General features: G+C 41.7%; 1 protein-coding gene across 2 annotated transcripts in view; it reads right to left on the bottom strand.

The window, feature by feature from the left end:
- SORCS3 (sortilin related VPS10 domain containing receptor 3) overlaps nucleotides 1-24,196 on the bottom strand; it is a 647,321-nt gene that overhangs the window by 133,215 nt on the left and 489,910 nt on the right. The gene's annotated exons all lie outside the window — the stretch shown is intronic.

The following is a 24,196-nucleotide window of genomic DNA, read 5'->3' as shown; positions in this document are numbered from 1 at the left end:
TGTTACTTTGCAATTAATTTCACTTCCCATTTGAGCACAATTTCCCTTTATTTTTACAAATCCATGCAGTGAACAGATACTTGTTGATTCTTTCCATATGCAAGTTAATTAAAGGCATCAAAAGTCAAAGAAAGAACTCTGGATTTGAAAATCAGACATCCGAAGCCTGAATCTCAGTTCTACTAGTTCATGACTGGTGATGTCAAGGTCTGAAACCTCACTAGAGGAAAGATGGCTTCTTAGGGGAACCCAGAAACCACAGCAAGAAATGGTCCTCTGGCTTGCACTTGCTGGAAAGCCTGCCAAATTGCATAGCTCTGCAGATGGCTGCTCTTGGTCCAATTACCCTAACTCAGGGGAGATTAATATTCACAGGAGAAGACAACGTAGCCTGTTCAGAGAAAATAGCAGGGAAACAATAGCAACCGGGCTTCTGTGCTGAGGAGGCAATTACTGGGGGCACAGGCTCTGTGCTCACTAAGACCCCAGCACTTGCTGGAGACAGGCCAGTCCCCCAGATCTGGTCCAACCCTGGTGCCCATCCATAGCGGCTGCTGAGAGTAGGAGGTTGTTACATTTCTAGTGAAAGCCACCCATCGCTCCTCACTCTGAGGCATGGCATCTCCTGTGGCTCCTCCTTAACCTCTGCAGATTGGAAGCCCACAAAGCAGGCACCACAAGCTGCCAGGGAGAGCAGATGTTCAAGTCAGTGTGAGGGCAGAGCTGTGAAAAAAACCTGGTGCAAAGACTTAGGCTGGAAACCAATAGGAGAGACCAGCTTTCTGCCTGATGGTCATTGCTATCCTCACATCTCTATTTTCTAACTAGAATCACTCTTGTCTTGTATTCCAAGACCTTTATTTTTTTTTTCTGGATAAGACATCTGTTCTAAATCTATGTTGTTCTATGTCGGCTTAGAGGTGGGGTGTTGACAGATTAAGATCAATGAGTTGCAGAGAATTTTTTTTAAAATAAATCTCAATTGCATAGAATCTGGTTAAAATGTAACCCTTGGTTCTAAACACAGTCACCATTAATCCTGGCAATTATTTGCTTCTTTAATTTGCTATTTATTTGCTTCTTTAATTTGGTTTTACTTTTAATTGTAAAACCAACACATGCAAACATACCTGCAAAACCCAAGAAGCAGATCAGTAGTTTTGAAATTTCAGGATGCACCAGAATCACCTGGAAGGCTTGTTAAAACTCAGACTGCTGGGCCCCACCCATGGAGACTCCGATTCAATCAGTCTGGGTGGGGTCCAAGAGTTGCTTTTTCTAATTAAGTTTCCAGATGATATTGATGCTGCTGGTCTGGGGACCACACTTGGAGCAGCACAGAAGCAGAACTTGAATGCCAACTGACATACAGCTATGTGCCTCTCTGCTCCTCACCTATCTTGAACCCGGCCTCCCTCTCAGATGCAGCTTCTTTCCTGAATTTTGTGTTTAGTGATGATAAATTTTTTTTTTTAACCAAGGTGAAATTCATATAAGAGAAAATTCACCATTTTAAAGTGTACAATTCAGTGGCATTCAGCGTATTCACAGTGTTACACTACCACCACCTCTTATAGTTCTAAATCATTTTTATCACCCCCACAAGAAGACCATCTGCCCAGTGATAAAGCTTTTAAACCCCAGAATACATCCTCTATCAAATGCTTAAAAATCAGTTCTCTACAAGACATCCTGAACCTCACCATCCTCACTTTTAGTGAATGAGCCCAGCATCAGAAGAGGCAAATCCCAGCACTAACGCCGGCCAGAACTCAGCAACTAAAAACGCCTTTCCCCAGGAGATCCAGTCACCTCCACAGGGAACAAGATGACAGCACCGCCAGCCTTCTCATCAGTAGCACAGAGCAAGGCTGGTGGGGTTTCCAAATTGCCGAAGGTTGAAGGAAAGCAAAGTGGTCCCCTTGAGTGTGTGTTCAGTCCCACTGACCCGGAACTCAGGCCAGCTGTGCCTGCTATAGCCCTCTTCAAGCACACACTCCCCCCCCCCCCCACCCCTCTCTGTTAAGCTCACACATACCACCTGGGAGAGTCTGCACTTAAGTATATCATAAAGATGGAAGTACACTTCAGAAATACCATGGAATAATCTAAAATATTAAACGGCTGCACAAAGCCCAAGGAGCGCAGAGGCTATCTGCTGCCTCTGACATCACAGCACCCCCCAGAGACATCCAGGGGCTCCTGCAGCCCTCCCTCTGTCCCAGTCATGCCACTGGCTGTTCTGCAGGATCCAACCTGAGGCTCCATACCTCATGTAAGGCCCAGGAGTTCACGGGCCTTGGTGTGGATAGTACCATTCTAACTTCTCCCTCCTCTTAATTCCTGAATTTTGTTATTTCCATTTTGACAGCACTTTCAACATTTACTCCTGTGGTGTACATATACCTATAGTGATCCCTCCATGGCTTATTATAAGGTTATAACTTCTTAATTCCTAAATAATGCTCGTCTCATGGCAGGCAATCAGTGGATGCATGATGATAAAAATAATGATAAAATTGTCATCAATTGGGTTCATCTTCCATGCTCCAGAACTGCACATAGCCCTTATATAAATTATCCATTAATAGTTTAACCCCACTGACAACCCTTCCGAGTCTATGGAATGACTTGCCCAAGATAAGACAAGTATGAACCTACTGAAGTTTGGCTCTAAACCTGCTCTCCTCCTCCTGTGACTGACAAATCCTCTCTTCATCTTATTCATGTCACCAGTTGTATTGTAATTTCAGCACTACATTTCCTTGATTCCAATGTCTTTAAAACATGTTCTTTTAAATTTCTGTAACTGACGTGTGTGTATATGTTTACATTCCCAGAAAATCTGTCATGGCATTGATGCTACATCTTAAAAATGATGCCTTCTTAGAAAAGTGGTAAGTTAATAAAAACAAGAAGAGCAATGATTACCATGCAGTGAAAACTTATAACATGGAAGATGCTACAGTAAGCAGTTTCTAAACCATACTTTATTTACATATATACATATACACACACACATTATATTATATATTCCTGACCCATAGAGGATATAGCCTCTATAAGTAAGGAAGTAGAGGCTAAGAGGTCACTAATTTGTCCAACAACATACAGCCCTTCATTGACCCAGCCATGTACAATTCCAGCCTATGCTTAAACATATAACCACGAATGAACACATCCCCAAAAATGTCAGGCATAGGGCAGGAGGTCAGTACTTAACTAACTGAACAATGAAATGTGATTCATTCACTTAACTGGAGAGCCTTCAGATTCTATTTTCTCTGTTGTTTAGTGGCTAACGAACGGTGGCTACAGAAGCAGCCGCCATCCCTGCCCAGTGCCTGCTGGTCCCAGGGACTCACCTCCACACAGGGGTCCTAGCGCCTCCCTGGGGAGCAGAGTCCTCCCAGCAATGAGTGATACTAGCCTAGTGCATTCGCTGCCTCTCCGCTATTATTTGTGTGGTTCTCTGGCAATCACACAAGGAAGGAATAAAGTTTAGCAACTATTAATCTATTTTGATGAACTTTTCTCTTCCTTACAAGCAAATTTGCTGGCACTGTAAATCCCAGAGATTATTACCACTTTCCCTTTCAGTGACACCTTTTATTTTACATTTGATGAATGTCATCCAATTATTTGCTCTGGGCCCATCTGTCATGCTAAACACAGAATTAGCTGGGTCTTTTCCTCACTAATGACTGGCTCGTTAATCTGATTTTCTGGATTTCCATTTTACAGGTTTAATTGGGCTCCTGGCCAGTGAAAATGATTCCTTTGGACAAATGCATTGGCCATTAAACACATCTGTCTCTTCTGACTTGTTCCCATGCATCTGTAACCAAGTCTAAACCGACATATCTTTTATTTTTTCCATTTCTCCTTGCTTCTGGATGATGACTTGTCTTGGAGGAGAGAGAGAAATCTGCCCCTCAAAATTGGAACCAGAAGGCCTTGAGTCATATTGAACCTTTTTCTGTCACAGAGAGAAGAAAACTTGTAATGTCTCTAGAATTCATAAGTGGACACATGGCTTCTGAGAAGAGAAGTAGAAACAAACATGTTCAAATACCTATCATGCAATGAGTGCTTCAGATTCATTTTACTATTCAATATCCACAATAAATATTACTATTACTGTTATTATTGTTAAAACCATTATTAGTACCCTTACAAGGTAAAAGTATTGATAAATTTTTTGAGCATTTATTATATGCCAGGCACTGTTCTGTATGAACCAGCTTTCCGATTTATAATCAGGTGAGAAACTGAGGCATAGGGAACTTCTACCATATGCTCAAAGACACACAGCCAGTAAATGCTGGAACTGGAATTTGAACCCAAGTTTATGTGACTGCAAAGCTTATTCTGGTCCCTCAGACTATGTGGGTTTCCATACCTCTCCATGGAAAAGAATGAATCCTGGTCACTCAACTCCCAATTTCCCAGGTAAGATACCCACCAACAAGGTAGATCTTTCATGTCAGTTCCCTATCCCTGAGAAATCAAGGTTCTATTGTTGCATAGGAGTCAATGGTGTTGCTATTGGAATTGATGAATAAAGAGGGATAATGGAAATAAATTCAGCTTACACAAGAGCTGTCACCTTCATAGGAGTTGACATTTAGAAGTTTTTCCAGCTAGAGGACTTTGCTAGGTCCAGGATGATGTGAAGAATCTAAGACAAGAGAAATGACTACCTTTATGGGCATACATTACTTATTTCTCTTAAAGCCTTTGCATTATTTCCTCCTTCTTAAAAAATGAAAGGGGACAGTCGAGTTGTTAAGATGCACAATTAACTTTTCCAATTTCTTTGCTCATTAATTCTATTCAGATTATTTAAAATACATTTTGACATTGTTAGACCTTTCTCTTCTTCTCCTCCTACATAATTCCTTTAAAGATCATAGTTCTTCTTCAAGAACAAAGAAACAGGCTTCTGACTACCAGGTCACAAGAGTCAATAAATAGCCACTGGTCTCATTAGGATGTGGCTCTATGTGTCAGGCTGGCCTGGGAGCTTCTACATGGTAGGTTACATCACCTCTGTCATCTTGAGCTCATTTCTGAAAGCTTTCTGCTAAGGCACTGCACTGTGTATCTGAACCAGAATTGGGTACGGCATTTGGAACAACAAGACACCTATCAGCAAGCCATCTCCCCTACTAGACTGTTTGATGTTGAATTTAATGTTTGTCAAACTGGTGTTTGCTTGTTTTATGTCCTGGAGGCTCTGGTCTACTAATGAAATATGCAGTTTTATCTGCCTGTTTCTAGAAGGAGTGGGTCTAATGCCTAACAACACTCCTGCTGAGGCTGAACATTTTTGAAACAGATTTTCCCATAAAAATTTTTTATGGGGGCCCTAACGTAGCCCCCAAAAATAGCTTCATCAAGAATAGATTTGGGATAAGACAGCTGATATGAAGCCAGTATTGCTCTGTGTACGAGTGTGCGTGCACACGTGCATGCAGAGGGGCAGTGTTGGAGGAAAGGCATGTCCACCACACAACTGGCCAAAAAACTCCTGGCAAATCAAGTGCCCAGTCACCAGCCCTGCCAAGAGACTTCTTGGAGCCTTCACCAGCTATGGGGAATGCCAGCAAGGTGCAGAACAGGGGTGAGTTAGAAAAGCATGTTACAAAGACCATGTCTAGACCACACACAATACTATAATAAGAATCAGGAGGCCTAGTTCTCTGAGATTGTTTTTCAAATACAATAAAGGGGTTAGACTTGATAAGTTTCCAATTATCTATTTTCAAGGAAAACTTTTCTGATTGTTAAGCATTATAGTACATCAGCTGGGATCTCAGACATGTGTTTGAATCCTGCTTCTGTCATATGCTGGTTTGGTGACCTTGAACAGGTAATTTAATGTTCCTAATTTCTTCTTCTGGAAAATGGAGATATTAATGTTGAGTTCATTTCAGTCGCTCAGTCGTGTCTGACTCTTTGCAACGCCATGGACTGCAGCACACCAGCCTTCCCTGTCCATCACCAACTCCCAGAGCTTATTCGAACTCATGTCCATTGAGTCAGTGACGCCATCCAATGATCTCATCATCTGTCGTCCCCTTCTCCTCCTGCCATCAGTCTTCCCCAGGATCAGGGTCTTTTCCAATGAGTCAGTTCTTTGCATCAGGTGGCCAAAGTATTGAAGTTTCAGCTTCATCATTGTCCTTCCAATGAATATTAAGGACTGATTTCCTTCAGGGTTGACTGGTTTGATCATCTTGCAGTCCAAGGGACTCTTAAGGGTCTTCTGCAACACCACAGTTCAAAAGTATCAATTCTTTGGCACTCAGCTTTCCTTATGGTCCAACTCTCACATCCATACATGACTACCGGAAAAACCATAGCTTTGACTAGACAGACCTTTGTTGGCAAAGTAATGTCTTTGCTTTTCAATATGCTGTCTGGGGCTGATAAGTCACTTCAGTCGTGTCCGACTCTGTGCGACCCCATAGATGGCAGCCCACCAGGCTCCCCCGTCCCTGGGATTCTCCAGGTAAGAAAACTGGAGTAGGTTGCCATTTGCTTCTCCAATGCATGAAAGTGAAAAGTGAAAGTGAAGTCGCTCAGTCGTGTCCAACTCTCAGCGACCCCATGGACTGCAGCCTTCCAGGCTCCTCCATCCATGGGATTTTCCAGGCAAGAGTACTGGAGTGGGATGCCAGTGCCTTCTCCAAATATGCTGTCTATGTTGGTCATAAATTTTCTTCCAAGGAGCAAGCATCTTTTAATTTAATGGCTACAGTCACCATCTGCAGTGATTTTGGAGCCCCAAAAAACAAAGTCTGTCACTGTTTCCCCCATCTATTTGCCATGAAGTAATGGGACCAGATGCCATGATCTTAGTTTTCTGAATGTTGAGCTTTAAGCCAACTTTTTCACTCTCCTCTTTCACTTTCATCAAGAGGCTCTTTAGTTTTTCTTCGCTTTCTGCCATAAGGGTGATATCATCTGCATATCTGAGGTTATTGATATTTCTCCCAGCAATCTGGATTCCAGCTTGTGCTTCATCCAGCCCAGCATTTCACATGATGTACTCTGCATGTAAGTTAAATAAACAGAGTGACAATATATAGCCTTGACGTACTCCTTTCCCAATTTGGAACCAGTCTGTTGTTCCATGTCCTGTTCTAATTGTTGCTTCCTGACCTGTATACAGATTTCTCAGGAGGCAGGTTAGGTAGTCTGGTATCACCATCTCTTGAAGAATTTTCCACAGTTTGTTGTAATCCACACAAAGGCCTTGGCGTAGTCAATAAAGCAGAAATAGATGTTTTTCTGGAACTTTCTTGATATTTTATCATGATGATTGAATCCACCATGGCATGTAAAGAATTTAACCTTAAACCCAGCACATGCTAAGTACTCGATGCATATTAGCTGTCCCTGCTGAAATAGAGGCATAGGTGCCTGTATCGGTCTAATATATTGGAGGGTTTACGGTGACTGACCATGGTGACAGTTGACATGCAAACGGGGGACTTCAGGAAGTGCTGAGGCAGCCAAATGGGCTTCCTGGTCAAAATCAACCAGGGATAGAAGACTGAAATTCTTCTTGCCATCAGCAAGGGTGGCTTTGTGGAGAAGATTCACTTATAGAGACTGCCAACCCAATGTGCTTTGTGCCACACATTTGACCAATAATGGTTACAAATCTTATCTTCATGTTCTAGCTTTTATGATTTAAAAAGAGTGAAAGAAGTCTTGCAACCTAGATGCCCATCAGTAGATGAATGGATAAGAAAGCTGTGGTACATATACACAATGGAGTATTACTCAGCCATTAAAAAGAATACATTTGAATCAGTTCTAATGAGATGGATGAAACTGGAACCTATTATACAGAGTGAAGTAAGCCAGAAAGAAAAACACCAATATAGTATACTAACGCATATATATGGAATTTAGAAAGATGGTAACAATAACCCTGTGTACGAGACAGAAAAAGAGACACTGATGTATAGAACAGTCTTATGGACTCTGTGGGAGAGGGAGAGGGTGGGGAGATTTGGGAGAATGGCATTGAAACATGTATAATATCATGTATGAAACGAGTTGCCAGTCCAGGTTCGATGCACGATACTGGATGCTTGGGGCTGGTGCACTGGGACGACCCAGAGGGAAGGTATGGGGAGGGAGGAGGGAGGAGGGTTCAGGATGGGGAGCACAGGTATACCTGTGGTGGATTCATTTCGATATTTGGCAAAACTAATACAATATTGTAAAGTTTAAAAATAAAATAAAATTGAAAAAAAAAAAGAAAGAAGTTCTTGGGATGCTCACTTTACCCATAAAAATGGAAGTTCATTGCTTTTCCTCTCCTAGTTTCGTTGGTGGATGAAAAGGCAAAGATGGTTAGTGCAGCAATAAAACAAATTGATATGGATTTGAATTGTTATCCTGGAGTACAAAATTTGGGAGCATTTGAATACTCCCGGTTAATATAGTAATAGTTAAAAAAAAAGCTAAAACTCAGTCAGACTACATTGAGTGTTCTAAATCAGGATGCCAGAGCTTCACAGAAAAAGGAAACACTACTTAGGGAAACCTTAAAGACAAATATTACAACTTACTATCAAAAGAGCCCAACTTCTGTTTTCACAAATGTTCCTTGTACACTCTGAGTGTAGTATGGTTTCATAAAAGATAGACTGAGAAAGGGCTTGAAAAGATATTGCAAGGAGTCAAGCTTATACAGTCTTCCTATACTTATATAAAAGTTTTTGAGATATTACATAGGCTAGTTCCTTTATACTGGTAGATATTATGAGGTCAATTGATTGGCTAAAACATTCCCAATCCAGACACTAGCCTCTGTCTTTTATATAACATTCCAGAATTTCAGAAAATTAAAACAAAAGAGTGGGAGAGGAGGGGGAAGAAAGGTAAAAGGTACCAGTATCTGTAACATTAGTGATTCTAGTTTCAGCTCCATCATGTATCAGGCATGCATGTATCAGACATGCAATTTTAGGCATAGTAAATAGTCTGTTGGAGTTTCAAGATTATTTTTCTGTAAAATGGAAATAATAGTTACTCTTCTCTTACAGGAAGTAAATGAGATAAAGATAGTAAAATGTTTTCATGTTATCTATAAATTATTCTACGAGTACAATGAATAGGATGTAATGATTGACCTGTTTATGTATCCAGGAACTCAAAGATTTTAAAAGTATTTTCACTGACAAATTGCTATAAGCTGAGTTTTTGTATCCCTCTGTAATTCATATGTTGAAACCTTAACTGCATTGTGATGGTATTTGGAGGTGGGGCCTTTGGGAGATGATTAGGTCATGGGGATGGAGCCCTCATGAGACCAGTGCTCTTGCCAGAGAAACCCCAGAGGGCACTCTCATACTACACACGAGGACACAGGAACAAGTTGACCATCTATGAACAAACACCAAATCTGTCAGCGCCTTGATCTTGGACTTTCCAGCTTCCAGACTTGAGAGAAATAAACTTCTGTTTTCATAAACCACTCAGTCTACAGCTCTTATGGCAGCATTAGTACAGAACCCAAGCTGATGATCCAGACATGCCCAGTCTATAGACTATGTAGGGCATGAACATTTGCCACTGGGGCAGAAGCTACATATACCCTGTGGGGTTACAGTCATCTGCAGACTGAAAGGCTAGAGGCAGTATGGAATATGAGACTAGAAGCAAGAAATGGACAGGCAGAGCTATAGAACAGACGTGTCTTCAGCCACATGGGATAAATGGCAGGTGCACATAGTTGCTTAGAGAATGACTAATTTTATTGATATGTTCCCAGTATTTTAAAGAACTTAAAGGGCAAGGCAAACAAAGCCATTAATTTTCTAGAGAAGCAGGGATGTGTCTTTGAGATATGGGATTTCTAGGCAGACTTGGAGATACATGGGCTGCTAGATATAACAGCCAAACTTCTCCAACATGGGATTTGCATCCCTCATGAGTGAATCTGGGGACAGCAGTGGATAGATTTAAACCATCTGTCAACCTGTTTTCTTCAGGAAACACCGCCACTTCCCCAAGGGAGCCATGAATACTTGTAAAATGCCAACTGCTATTTCTTGGAGCTTCCTCATTGTACTGTCTGTCATTCTTGTCCTATCCTCCCCCAGCAGAAGCATCACTGTTGAAAAGTCAGACTTGGTGCTCACCTCTTGTTATGCACTGTCCGCCCTCATGCACAGCAACCTTGGTGGAGAGATACTGTACAGCCTTGCTTTACTGATAAAGTTAATGATACACATAAGGTCACTCAGCTTCAAAGCAGCAGAGCCTGGATTTGGACTTGGGTCTTTAAATTTTGACAATGTCCATTACCCTATGCAACCCTGAACAAGTCTACTGCAGAGCCTCTCCAAAGAATAGCTAGTTTAGGACCAATTTCCTGAAGGGATTCATCCTGACCCAGATCCTTAGAAATACCAGCATTAAGGAAATCCACACTGGCTTACATCAAAAGCTACCTCCTCAAAGAATCGTCCTCCATCCGGATTTCCCAGCTGGAATGCAGCCTTTCTCTTCTGATTCTCAGGGCTCTCTGTAGCTCTCTTGTTGCACTTATCAGCTGCTGAGGAGATTACTAGAAGAGGGTCTCTTGTATCATCTTTGAGGGGAAACAATATGTCCTGTTCCCATTTGACTGCCTCTTGGTACCTGGCACCCATGTCACAACTCATATTTGTAGAGCATTTTGCTTTGTGCCATTTGTCTTCATCACTGGACTGAATCTCATTTGGCTGGAGCACAAGCATGCCAGGGAGGTCTAATTATCAATAGATCCCCATGTTAGAATTCAGGGGCCCTGAGGCCCAGACAGGCCCCACTAGATCACCTTGCTGCTAAAAGGTAGGGCTCACAGCCAACCCCCGAACTTCTGACTTGAAGCTCTTTTCATGTTGCTAGGCTGCGTCATTCTGTGTTCACTAAATCAAGATTAGACAAGCGCAAAGCGGAGATAATTGCATGGATTTCTACAAGTGGGTCTTGATTTTACATCAAATACTCCTTTGAGTGGTTGGCAACACCACAACATGGAAAATCAGGGGCCATAAGAAAGACTGCTTTCCTGTGGGACAAGAAGCAGCAGATTACAAGATGTTTTTCCCTATCCGCTGCCGAAACCACAGATTAATTAAAGGTCTGGCCAAATTCACATCGTTCCTCAACCATTAATCACATTCAGACATCTCATTAGGGATATCAGCCCCAATTCTACTACATGTAACACTGATCAGTCAATCAATGTATATACTTATTCAGCACTTTTGTGCCCAGGATGTGTTAGAGTCATGGGCTGTGACCTCATGGAGTTCACCATTTCTTTGTAAAAATAAGCCAAACATGTAAAATGTATCAACGGCAATGTAGAATGAATGCCACTGCCATGGTACTCTGAGCATAGCAAAAGCTAAGAAGTATAAAACAGAGAAACCCCTGAAGGAGGAACAGACAAAACAGGTTCTATCTTGAAAGCAGGACTCCATCTTGGGCTGGACTGTGGACTTTGAGCTATGTGCCCTGTATCTATGGAAACGACATACAAACTGGAAAATCAGACCCCCGGGTGGGAGAGCCCCAGGGCTTGTACCTAGACTCTCCATTGCCTAAAAAATACCCTAATTATCTGTGTAACCAAATAGAATCATAAATTCTATTATGCTATTGGGGTATGACCACAGGCCTATTGATAATTGTACACTGTTAACTAACTAGGCTTAAGGCATACGAATCACGGGTTTAAGGCATATGAATCATGGGTTAACTTTGATTGTATCTTTCTTTTCCTTTTTCAGACTAGTTTCAGAGAATCTGGGGAGGTGGGTTTGAGCATGTATACTTTAGGGTATATAAGGTTTTCACAAAAACTGGTCGGGGTCCTTAGCTAAGAGGAGACTCTGCCTTGGGCCCGCTGGTGTAATAAACTGCACTCCACTATCTGCATTGTCCTTCTGAGTGAGTTTGTTTCCTGGAACACGTGGCTACAACATCCCTACCCCAGAACCACACCAGTTTACTCAACTTTTTCTCATGATCCTTCTAGAATTACAATAACTCAATGCTGGGCACTGTGGAGTCCATACTCATCCGATATCCTTCTATAGATAACATGACTAATACATGGAGATGGAAGAGGGACAGCTGGAAGAGGCCTGAGCTTGGATTGCAGCTCATATCTGCCTGACTCCAGAGAGGCAGGCACAAGCCTTCTGTATCACCCTCCACAGCGTGGTGTGCATGTGTGTGCATACACACCAATAACAAGTGTATGAAAAGTAGAAGTGTTAGTTGCTCAGTTATGTCTGACTCTTTGCAACACCATGGACTGTAGCCCACCAGTCTCCTCTGTCCAAGGAATTCTCCAGGCAAACATACTGGAGGCTGCAGCCATTCCCTTCTCCAGGGGATCTTTCCCACCTAGGGATCAAACCCTGGCCTCCTCATTGCAGGCTGATTCTTTACCGTCTAAGAGTTATTTACACTCCCACTGCCTTAGGAGGAGAGGGGATTCTCACATTGAAGGACATCTTTGATGAATGAGGAGATGGATTTGAGGACAGAAAACTAGAGAAACCAGGTCACAGCTGAACTGACCTACACACCAAAGTGAGATGGGGAGAGTAAAGATGGGGTGAACCTGGCCAGAAGAGCTGGAGAGGCAGCAGGACAGGAGATCCACGTGAGTGGATCAATGGTGCTTGACTGGTTCCACAAGAGGCACTTTGGGAGAAGGGTAAGAAACAGTGGGTGTGTGTAGGTTTTATTAAGGGTTTTTGCCATTCAATATCTGACATAAACACTCTGCTTCATTTTTACTTGACACTTTCAATAAAAAGTCTATACTACACTGCTCAATAATCTTATTAAAATTTTATTTGTTTATCTCTGCAGAGGTGGTTCACATCAAGAATGTGATTCCACTTCAAGGAAACATCCAAGAGTTACAGCTGGGTTATCAGGGATTTTATCTTTCTGCATCTTTTGGGGTTACTGACTTAGTTCTTTGTTATGAAAATTTATGAAAAACATCAGAGCAGAAGCTCAGACATGGATGCCAAACTTCCCCCAGCCCATCAGCAATTAAGATTCTTTAGGAAAAAGCACTTAACTGCCCCACACCTCAGTTTCACCTCAAAGCAGATAAAAAACTCAAAATATAGGCCCAACACACATCTGACAAAAAGCAGAGGCTCAAAAATGTCACATCTCTGTGTGCCTCATTTCACTTCCTGGTACTTTGGCCACCTCATGCGAAGAGTTGACTCATTGGAAAAGACTCTGATGCTGGGAGGGATTGGGGACAGGAGGAGAAGGGGACGACAGAGGATGAGATGGCTGATGGCATCACCGACTTGATGGACATGAGTTTGAGTGAACTCCGGGAGATGGTGATAGACAGGGAGGCCTAGCGTGCTGCAATTCATGGGGTCGCAAAGAGTCGGACATGACTGAGCGACTGAACTGAACTGAACTGAAGATCCTATGCTGTCAGTTTCTTTCTTTTTAAATTTTTATTTTATTTTGGCATATAGCCAATTAATAAAGTTATGACAGTTTCAGGTGGACAGCAAAGGGACTCAGCCATACATGTATGTGTATAGCCATTCTCCCTCAAACTCCCTCCCATCCAGGTTGTCACATGACATTGCGCAGAGTTCCCTGTGAAATACAGGGGCACCCTGCTGGTAATCTATTTTAAATACAGCAGTGTGGACATGTGATCTAACTCCCTCACTGTCCCTTCCCCCACCCTTGCCCCCTGCTGTCAGTTTATTTTTTTTTTAATTTAATTAATTAATTTATTTTACTTTACAATATTGTATTTGTTTTGCCATACATTGACTTGAATCCGTCATGAGTGTACATGTGTTCCCCATCCTGAACCACCCCCCCACCTCCCTCCCTACCCCATCCCTCTGGGTCATCCCAGTTTATTTTTGTTGTCGTCATTCAGTGACGCCACAAACCTGTTTTAAGCATCTACTCTGTGTTAAGTTTTCCACGCCTGCTCATGCCCCCTTACACAGTTCTTGATCCAATTTACTTCAGGCAAACAAGGAAGTTTACTTCGTGACTCTTATTTGAACAGCAGAACAAGAGCAGAGATTGAGAAAGAAGGCTCTGGTGTCAGTCTGCCTAGGTCAAACCTCTGTTCCACTCTTTGCTGGCTGTGTGATCTTGGGAAAATGACTTAACTGCTCTGTGCCTCTTCTGTGAAATGGAATTAAGGGCAGGTCTCTCCAAATACAATGTCATAACAATTAAATTCATTAACAATATTCCTAGCTCATACTAGCCTCTCAAGAAATGGTAGCTGATTCTTTATATACAATTGTTTCTCAAAGAACTATAGATTATTCAATACGAGAGAAAATTAGATAAGAGATAAAACTTGTGGAAGAAGGGCGAGGACAAATCTTAAGAGAAAAAATGCTTACATAGAAGAGGTACGTTCAGTCCGCTTCACAGGACTCATCTCAGATATTTCAGAGGAAGTAAGAAAGTCACGGATTCTACACCTTCCCTGCCTGCCCCCACAAACACCTAAGAAGCAATTACACAGCGCCCTGAGATAATAAACACAACATACTAAGAGCCCTGGGATGATTTCTCCACACTGCAGTCTGGAAGCAGTTGCCACCTGGGGCAGGCAGTAAAACTGCAGGCGTTTATTCTGGAGAACCAGACAGAAGGCCTTGGGTATGGCTCCCTCTCCATTCTAATTGCATTCACTGGAATTACCACCACACAGGATCACAAGGTACGCATGCCTTCCAAAAACATTTTTCATATAAGAAAGTGGAAGCAATCTAGCCCAGCCTCGAGAGGTTTCCAAGGCTAGAGGGAGAGAGGGTAAGTGTCTAATTTCATGCTCCCATTACACACAAGCTGGATTAGAAGAAAACAAGGGAGGAAGAGGAGAGAATGGAGATTAAAGAATCAGACAATTTTAAAGCCCAAGAAACACAGTGAGAGAAGAACCAATCAATTTCCTTTTTTTTTTTTTTACAACAGATGTTTTGCTTGCAGTTCTGAATCTAACAGCAGTTGATGTAGTAAGGATGAAATAGGAGGAGGAAGAAAAGGAAAGAGCTTAAAAGGAAGGGAGGGAGAGAGTCAGGTTGGCAAACAAGAAGCTGATCCCCAAGGCCTCCCCTCTTCCCAGCTTCACCCTGATAGGTTTTACCCGCTGGGAATAACAAGGTGTCCTGCTGCCTTACCCACCCCCCACCTGAAGGCATTTTTCTCCAGGAAGGCAGGGGTAATCAGGCCCATCCTTTAAACATCTTCATCCTATTACTTTCATAATCAGCTTCTGAAGTTCCGTTCAATAGATGTGGGGTCGACCAGACTGACTGCTTGAACAGCTGCTCGGGCCATGGAGCTATTCTCTCTGCCATTGATCACAAAGACAAAAATCAATCCTGGCTAAGGAGAAAGAAGTTAAAAATAAATTGCAGGAATTGATTTCTGTTCAGACCTTCTGACTCCCAGTTTAGGAAGGGGGAAGAATGAGGATGCGTGAATCCGCCTGTCATGAAAACACTTGACATGTCCCAGCCTCAAAAGCAAAACCAGGGAATGTTTTATACACACACACAAGCACACACATACACAATTTTTCTTAATTTATACTTTTACATTATTTTATTTTTGCCTCCTAATGACTATCAGAGATGAGAATCCATCTAAATCGTAAGCTCCCATAAGACTAGGGTCGGTCTTGTGTTCACTATAACATCTCTACAGTGGGGCGCCGTGATTTTTGGGTAGTAGTAACTGCAGAAAAATGTGTTGAGGGACTGATAGAATTAAAAAAAGAATGAAGTCCCCTCCTTGCTATTATTGGCTCTTACAGTTATGCCTATTTCTGCTCAGATTTCTCACATTTGCAATTATTTTTCTTCTTTATTGTTTTGCTTATGTATTATCTCCCTCTCTCCCACTAAATACAAACCCTCCCATGGCAGGAACTTTTGGGTTTTTCTGCTGTTTAATTTTTGATCTGCTGCACTATCTCCATACTGAGCCCTCAGTGAATGGATGTGAAAGGAAAGAGAGAAGGATGATTCAGCAACTCTGTTGAGGAATTAGCTGCATCCCAATTAAAAAAATTTTTTTTTTTCTGACACTGGAGAAATGAGTTGGCAAATACCTCCAAATAGTAGTCCCTTCTCTGTGTCTGAATCAATGGACCGCCTGGTAGAGTGAGCAGTCTTGTGGAATTTTACCAAGAGAAGGGAATTTCTGGAGTCATATCATACAGTCCACTGCCTTCCAAACTGGATTCTATGGCATTCTAGAATTCTACAGAGATACTTTAAGAGTGTCTGTAAAAAGGTGTAGAGGAGGCTGGGTGGATAAGAGAGCTGATATAACTCTTCACTCGCTTAGAACAGGATCCATTCCTCCTGCATCTGTTTCACACATTGGAATTCCTTGAACATTGTTGTCTGAAAAGTGGTTCCCACTGTTAAGAACAGCAACAACAAAAAGTCTAAAAGCTCTACTTGGATGCTATCTTACCATTTTGTGATAAGGCAACTGAGTTCCAGGGAGGAAAAATAATGGCCCAAGGTCACAGAGTGAGTTATGGTGAGACCAGACTTAAAGGCAGGAGTACTTGCCACCCCTTCCCCAGCCGCCTACTCCATACCATGGACACTGTCTCCTGCCATGAAACGTTTCTTTTCTTTGGAGCACTGGCTGGTCCTGAAGATGGACTCCTCAAATCAATTTCCTTCTTTGGGAACTGGCTTGAGCCTTGCATTCTCTAGGAAATGCCCCTGATCATATCATGCCTCATGGGTCTTTCTCTCTCTGGGAAGGAGCCTTACATACCTTAGCTGCTTTGAGCATCATTCATGGAGACTGTCAGGCCATCCAGTCCTACCACTTCATCTAAACTAACAAAACTGAAGACAGCCACTTTGTCAGTCTTGTCCACCATTATACCCCTTTCATTGAGCACAGTCATAGGAGCATCTTAAGTGCTCAGTGAATGACTGTTGAATGAAAATGAATGAATGGATCTACCAAACAACACTTCAGTCTCATACAGCCTTGGGTACATAGTAAGTATTCAATCCAATCAAGCTGATTGCTTACCCACTGGCTCCACTACTACAAAACTTCAAGAAGATCTTATTCTGGCTGACCCTGAGGATTTTCAGAATCTGAGCCTTAAAAGCTACTTGCAGAAATCCAAAATGTCTGTTTACCCCATTAGCTAGCAAAGGAGTTAAAACAAAGAGCGATTAAAATTTTTAAACACGGAACCTCTGAAATATATATTCTAGTTAGAATGGTAATGGGGAGAGAACTGGACTTAATAGTCTGCTTCTCAGTCAACAGTCCAACTGCCTTCATTATCAACACTGTTGTTTTTACAACAGTGCAATTATCTTTAATAGAAGGCCCCAGAAAAGGGATCCTCCTGGGAGCTGGGCTTAGCAGAGTGTGTGGCAGAGACCTGCAGGAACTTGAAAGGGCAGGATAACAGGGAGACCTGATCCGGTCATGATTCCACAGTTCTTCTGCACCCTGGAATGGAATACGAGAGACACAGTTTCCTGAAATGTATCATGGAGATTGGATCCAGCATCGGAAAGGCGCAAGGCAAGTGGGGAAGGCTGGAGAAGAGTGGAGCTGGGGTGGCAATGATGATTAACCATGTTGTCACTCACCCCCTTGGCACCCCAGTGATGAACATTTGAATAATCCTCTAAGTGTATCTGAGGGACAACTCTCAGAGATGCAGGCATGATTACCTTGTACTGAATTCCATTAAACCTTTCTTTGGTTAATGATGCAGAAATTTTCTGATCTGAAGCAAAATTGAAACAGATCCTGACAAACAGGCCACTGAACTAGGAGTGGAATGAAGTTTTCCTGCCACTGCTATCTACCAAGACAAGGGCAGCATCTGTCTATTTCACCTTTACAGTCATCCAGAAAAGTTACTGAGAATACCAGCATACTCAGTGCTAATGTGAAGATCTTCAGACTGGAGACATGAATGAGAGGATCCTGGTTTGGTTTTGCCACCCTTTATGAACCCAGGCAGCCCTGAGGTCAGATCCTCCTCGCTCTACCATTTATTAAGCTATACAACAAAGAGTGAGACTCTAAAATTTCCTGAAATTCAGTTTCCTCCTTTGCAAAATAAAGATGATGCTAGGTACCATACTGAGATCTTATGAAGATAAAGTAGAATAAAGTAAAATAAAATGCACACATACCAGGTAGGAACTTGGCACTAAATAAGCATGAGATCCTTTTCCAACAAAGAGAACAGTTCTTCTAATTTTCTGATTGGTGGGTAAAAAATGGTGCGGTGGCTCGGTGGGAAATCATTCTGAAGAACCACTGCTTTGGAAATAGGAACTTGCAAATTTCCAAATAGCAGAAGAGATTTGAAAGTTGTGGAGCTGATCTCATTCCTTTGAGCTAAATTTAGAAGTGCTTGTGGCCCTGGACAGTATACCAACCTTCCAGACCAGAACACACAGGTTGCATGCAGCCACGTGAGGCTCCTGGATAGCAAGACACCGACTGCCACTCTCCCTGTAAGATGCACTGCCCAGCAGACATGTCACCACCCTCCCTCTCATGCCCACGGAGATACTGTTAATTAACAAAATCAGTCTTTCCTACAGAATCACGGTAACACGGTTTTCTATGCAGCTATCACCAATTACTCAGAGGTAACACATACAATGAAAAAAAAAAATTGACGCCCCTAAACCAGACATATCCCATCCATGTACTACTAAAAAGGCAAATACTTAGGTTTTAATACATAGCTAATCACAAAACAATTCTCTGAGATTAAGGAAAAACACTCTTTGCTATTTTGGCCTAGCAAGCAACCAGCACTGTATTTAATAACTTCCAAGAAGCCTCAGCAGATCTCCTGGGAAGAAGCAAACTGGATTCACTTATTAGAGACAGGCACAGCAAAGCTTTGAATAGAGTGAAGAGATCGCCATGCCAAAAAGATTGATGGGCATCCTGAAAATAAAGAAACCCTCCCCAGAGCCACTCTGTCTCAGCAGGAGACACTGGGGAATCATCAACATCTGGTTGGTAATTGATGCTCTGCTATAGGAAAAGATGAGAGGGAATGATCACAGGGAAGAAGTGAGCAGAGAGAAGGAACCTAGTGCGGGCCCTGAGAAAAGACCACACTTAAAAGGTGGGCAAAGGAAGAGGCACCTGTGTAGGAAAGGGAGAAGAGACTGAAGGGGTACGGGGAAGAGATGGGCTGCACATTATCAAAAAGGCAAATGAGAGAGGCTGCTTCGAGGAGGAAGGAGTCGTCAGATTAAAAAGCTGCAGATGAATCCACCAATGTCATTATTGAGGGGTGTTGTCCGGATTCCATTCCAAACTACCTTTGATGAACTTGGCAAAGGTAATTTCAATGAAGTGGCAGATGCAGAAGTCAGACTCAAGTGGGTTTAAAAAAAAAAGAAAATGAGAAAAAGGCATAATGAATGTAGACGGAGCTCAAGAAATCTGGTTGTGAATGAAAGATGGGTCATTTACAGAAAGGAGTACAGAGTTCAAAAAAGCCTTGTTCTGTTTTGTTTTAATTTAAGGATGGTAGATACTTTAAAATATTTAAATGCTGATGGAAAATCAGAAAGAGGAATGAATAAGCTACAGTTAGAGGGAACAGAAGAATCAGCAATAAATCCAGGTCCCTGAACAGTTAGAAGAGATGAGAATGGGTGTTTGGATTGAGACATTTTATACAGGAATGAGGGTGATTCTTTCTATTTGTCTTGTATCATCCACCTGATCTGCAATCCTAGATGGATAGTTCAGTTCAGACGCTCAGTCATGTCCGACTCTTTGTGACCTAGATGCATAGTAGGGATTCAAAGAGAGTCTTTCCAAGTGGTCCTGAGTTGGGTTCCCCCCAAAATTAGAGCCTGATACAAAGGCTTTTGTGGAGATTGTTTAGGTTTTATTTGTTTTTCAGAAAGTTTCCTAGGGAACAGGAGGGGTAGAACTAGAAAGCAGGAGACAAGGAGGGAGAGAAAGCCATGCCAAGGTCATTATTATAAGCCACTGGGGCTGCTCTACTGTGCACTCTACAAAGACTCAGGATGAAGCTCAGAATTGCCCTTCTGATGCAGGAAGAGAGGAGTTCTTATCCACTGGCCCATGACTCTGCTTGGTCAAATCATTACAGAGGACCTTGACACCCTTACAATTCAAGGTAGGCACCGGCATCAGAATGACTAAGGGGTCTCTCATTAGTCTCCTACTTAGGAACAAATCAGCCCTAGGACAAAAAACAAGAGGTCCAAAGAGCAGTTGAGACAAGGTGATATTCTTTGCAGTAGAAGATGGAGAGGCTCTATACAGTCAGCAAAAACAAGACTGGGAGCTGACTGTGACTCAGATCGCCAATTTCTTATTGCAAAACTCAGACTTAAATTGAAGAAAGTAGGGAAAACCACTAGATCATTCAGGTATGACCTAAATCAAATCCCTTAGGATTACACAATGGAAGTGACAAATAGACTCTAGGGATTAGATCTGATAGAGTGCCTGAAGAACTATGGACAGAGGTTTGTGACATTGTACAGGAGATAGGATTGAAATCATCCCCCAAAAGAAGAAATGCAAAAAGGCAACATGGTTGTCTGAGGAGGCCTTGCAAACAGCTGAGAAAAGAAGAGAAGCAAAAGGCAAAGGAGAAAAGATATATCCATCTGAATGCAGAGTTCCAAAGAATAGCAAGCAGAGATAAGAAGGCTTCCTAAGTGATCAATGAAAAGAAATAGAGGAAAACAATACAGTGGGAAAGACTAGAGATCTCTTCAAGAAAATTAGAGATACCAAGGGAACATTTCATGCAAAGATGGGTACAATAAATGACAGAAATGGTATGAACCTAACAGAAGCAGAAGATATTAAGTAGAAGTGGCAAGAATACACAGAACTATTCAAAGAAGATCTTCATGACCCAGATAATCACGATGGTGTGATCACTCACTTAGAGCCAGACATCCTGCAATGTGAAGTCAAGTAGGCCTTAGAAGCATCACTACAAACAAAGCTAGTGGAGGTGATGGAATTCCAGTTGAGCTATTTCAAATCCAAAAAGATGATGCTGTGAAAGTGCTGCACTCAATATGCCAGCAAATTTGGAAAACTCAGCAGTGGCCACAGGACTGGAAAAGGTCAGTTTTCATTCCAATCCCAAAGAAAGGCAATGCCAATGAATGTCCAAACTATTGCACAATTGCATTCATTTACATGCTAGTAAAATAATGCTCAAAATTCTCCAAGCCAGGCTTCAAAAGTACATGAACCAAGAATTTCCAGATGTTCAAGTTGGATTAGGAAAGGCATAGGAACCAGAGATCAAATTGCCAACATCCATTGGGTCATAGAAAAAGCAAGAGAGTTCCAGAAAAACATCTATTTTGGCTTCATTGAATACGCTAAAGCCTTTGACTTCATTGAATATGCTAAAGCCTTTGATTGAATACTCTAAAGCTTTTGACTGTGAGGACCACAACAAACTGTGGAAAATTCTTGAAGAGATGGGAATACCAGACCATCTTACCTGCCTCCTGAGAAATCTGTATGCAAGTCAAGAAGCAACAGTTAGAACCGGACATGGAACAATGGACTGGCTCCAAATTGGGAAAGGAGTATGTCAAGGCTGTATATTGTCACCTTACTCATTTAACTTACATACAGAGTACATCATGCAAAATGCTGGGCTGGATGAAGTACAAGCTGGATTCAAGATTGCTGGGATAAATATTAATAACCTCAGATATGCAGATGACACCACTGTTATGGCAGAAAGCACAGAGGAACTAAAAAGTCTCTTAATGATAATGAAAGAGGAGAATGAAAAAGCTGGCTTAAAACTCAACACTCAAAAAACTAAGATCATGACATCCAGTCCCATCACTTTGTGGCAAATAGAGAGGAAACAATGGAAATAGTGACAGACTTTACTTTCTTATGCTCCAAAATCACTGCAGATGGTGACTGCAGCCATGAAATTAAAAGATGCTTACTCCTTGGAAGAAAAGCTATGACCAACCCAGACAGCATATTTAAAAGCAGAGGCATTGCTTTGTTGACAAAGTTCCATCTAGTTAAAGCTATGACTTTTCCAACAGGCATATATGGATGTGAGAGTTGGACTATAAAGAAAGCTGAGCACCAAAGAATTGATGCTTTTGAACTGTGGTGTTGAAGAAAATTCTTGAGAGTCCCTTGGATTGCAAGGATATCAAATCAGTTCATTGGGAGGACTGATGCTGAAGCTGAAGCTCCAATACTTTGGCCACTTGATGTAAAGAACTGACTCATTGGAAAAGACCCTGATGCTAGCAAATATTGAAGGCGGGAGAAGGGGACAACAGAGGATGAGATGGTTGGATGGCATCACCAACTCAATGGACATGAGTTCGAATAAGCTCTGGGAGTTGGCGATGGACAGGGAGGACTGGCATGCTGCAGTCCAAAGGGTTGGACATGACTGAGCAACTGAACCATGTCTTTATTGGATTTCTTTTGAAGATCATCTCTGAAACTCTTTCCTTTTTCTTTAAACTCCTGTGTTGTAAATGTATCCCTAATGAAGAAATTGCTATTTATCTAACATTCAAAATCTCTCCCATTAAGACAAAATTAACATCATTTAAAGTATTGCCAAATAGTTTCTCTTTGAATGATTACACTCTATTAATTTCTGCCTCAGGGCTTTTTTTTTTCTTTCAGAAAGATAAAAATTTATTAGGGATATAGTAGCCACATCATAGAGGCTTTTCTACCACTCATGTGGGTGTATAAAGCAGGGTCTTAAACAAAGTATCAAAACCCAAGCAATCTGGGGACCAAGATGCTACAATAAGGTACTCAAGTGTCTTGAAAGACAATTAAGTCCCAGAATATCTACAGTTATCTATACACAAAAGTTGGTTTCTTTGATAAGAGTATGGAAGGTTTGTGGGACGAGTTTATCATGCACACATGTCCATATATGAGTTGAAACCATGAATAATTAAAGGATGAATTTGAGGAAAAGGTTAGTAATCTTTTATATGCTAGGCTTATAAAAACCCTTCATTGAGGAGGTGCATACACAAAATATAGTGACGCTGATTTTTGTATGTAGATTAGTCTCTTGAACCTTGCATTTTACAGGGCTTGTTTTCAAAGGATTTCAAAGCCATTATTACCTTGCTTGATCCTCACAACAACCTCCCAATTTAGGCAGAACAACTAGCATGATTCCATTCTACAAAGATCAGGAAATTAAAGCTATGATCATCCAAGTGATTTGCCCAATGTTCGTTCTCTGACCAGTAAGTGGCAGATTCCTGATTACAACCTAGGTCTTTGAGTTCAGGATTCATTTCCCCACATCAGACCACCAGCTTTCAAATCATTAAGTACTTGAGAGGAGGGACAACAACTTCTGTCTCTTACATGCTCCGTTATTTTTATTTCTAGTGGCTCAACAAACATCTGTGATTTGGCTACTTGTACTTGTTAATTGCTAATACTTCTGGATTATCTCAAATAATACACGAGAATAATACAATGGTGCTATTTTTCTATATTTATACACAGAACTCTTAAAAACTAACAGCAACTTATATCCAAACTACCTGCTGGCTTCATTGTACTATTGGGATTATATGAGAACCACCCGTATGTTTGGCATTGCTCCACTCTCAGATTCTCTTGCTATAGAGGGGTCTTCTCTACACAATGTCACCAGCAGATGAAAGTGGCATTAAGTAGCAGAAAGATCTACACTAAATTACTGGTTTCCTTGTGGATATGGAGAAGGACCTGGCAGGCTGGGGTGGCCTTCCTTCCTTTGAATTTTTGGCTTTGTCCACCCCTATAGAGTACTTTATTTGTATCTTAATTATGGATTTTTTTATCTTATACTTTAGACATTTGAAGATAGGTCAATATCATACATTCTTTTTTTAAATTCAGTTGCATGTAAAATTAAAGCATTCAATGAGTGGCTGAATTCATATTACATTCAGGGCTACCTCCTGTGCCAGAAGAGAGGAAAGGACCAGGCTTCATATAGCTTAGTTAAGAAACATACAAATCTCTTGGGATGACTTATTAGGGTGTGGCTCCTGTTTCTTTAACACACTCCCTAAGAGCCAGG

Source organism: Bos javanicus, chromosome 26 (genome assembly GCF_032452875.1).
Source record: "Bos javanicus breed banteng chromosome 26, ARS-OSU_banteng_1.0, whole genome shotgun sequence".
NCBI classification, from domain to species: domain Eukaryota; kingdom Metazoa; phylum Chordata; class Mammalia; order Artiodactyla; family Bovidae; genus Bos; species Bos javanicus.
Note: the sequence above shows the minus strand (reverse complement) of the source record. Positions and strands in the feature narration are given on the sequence as shown.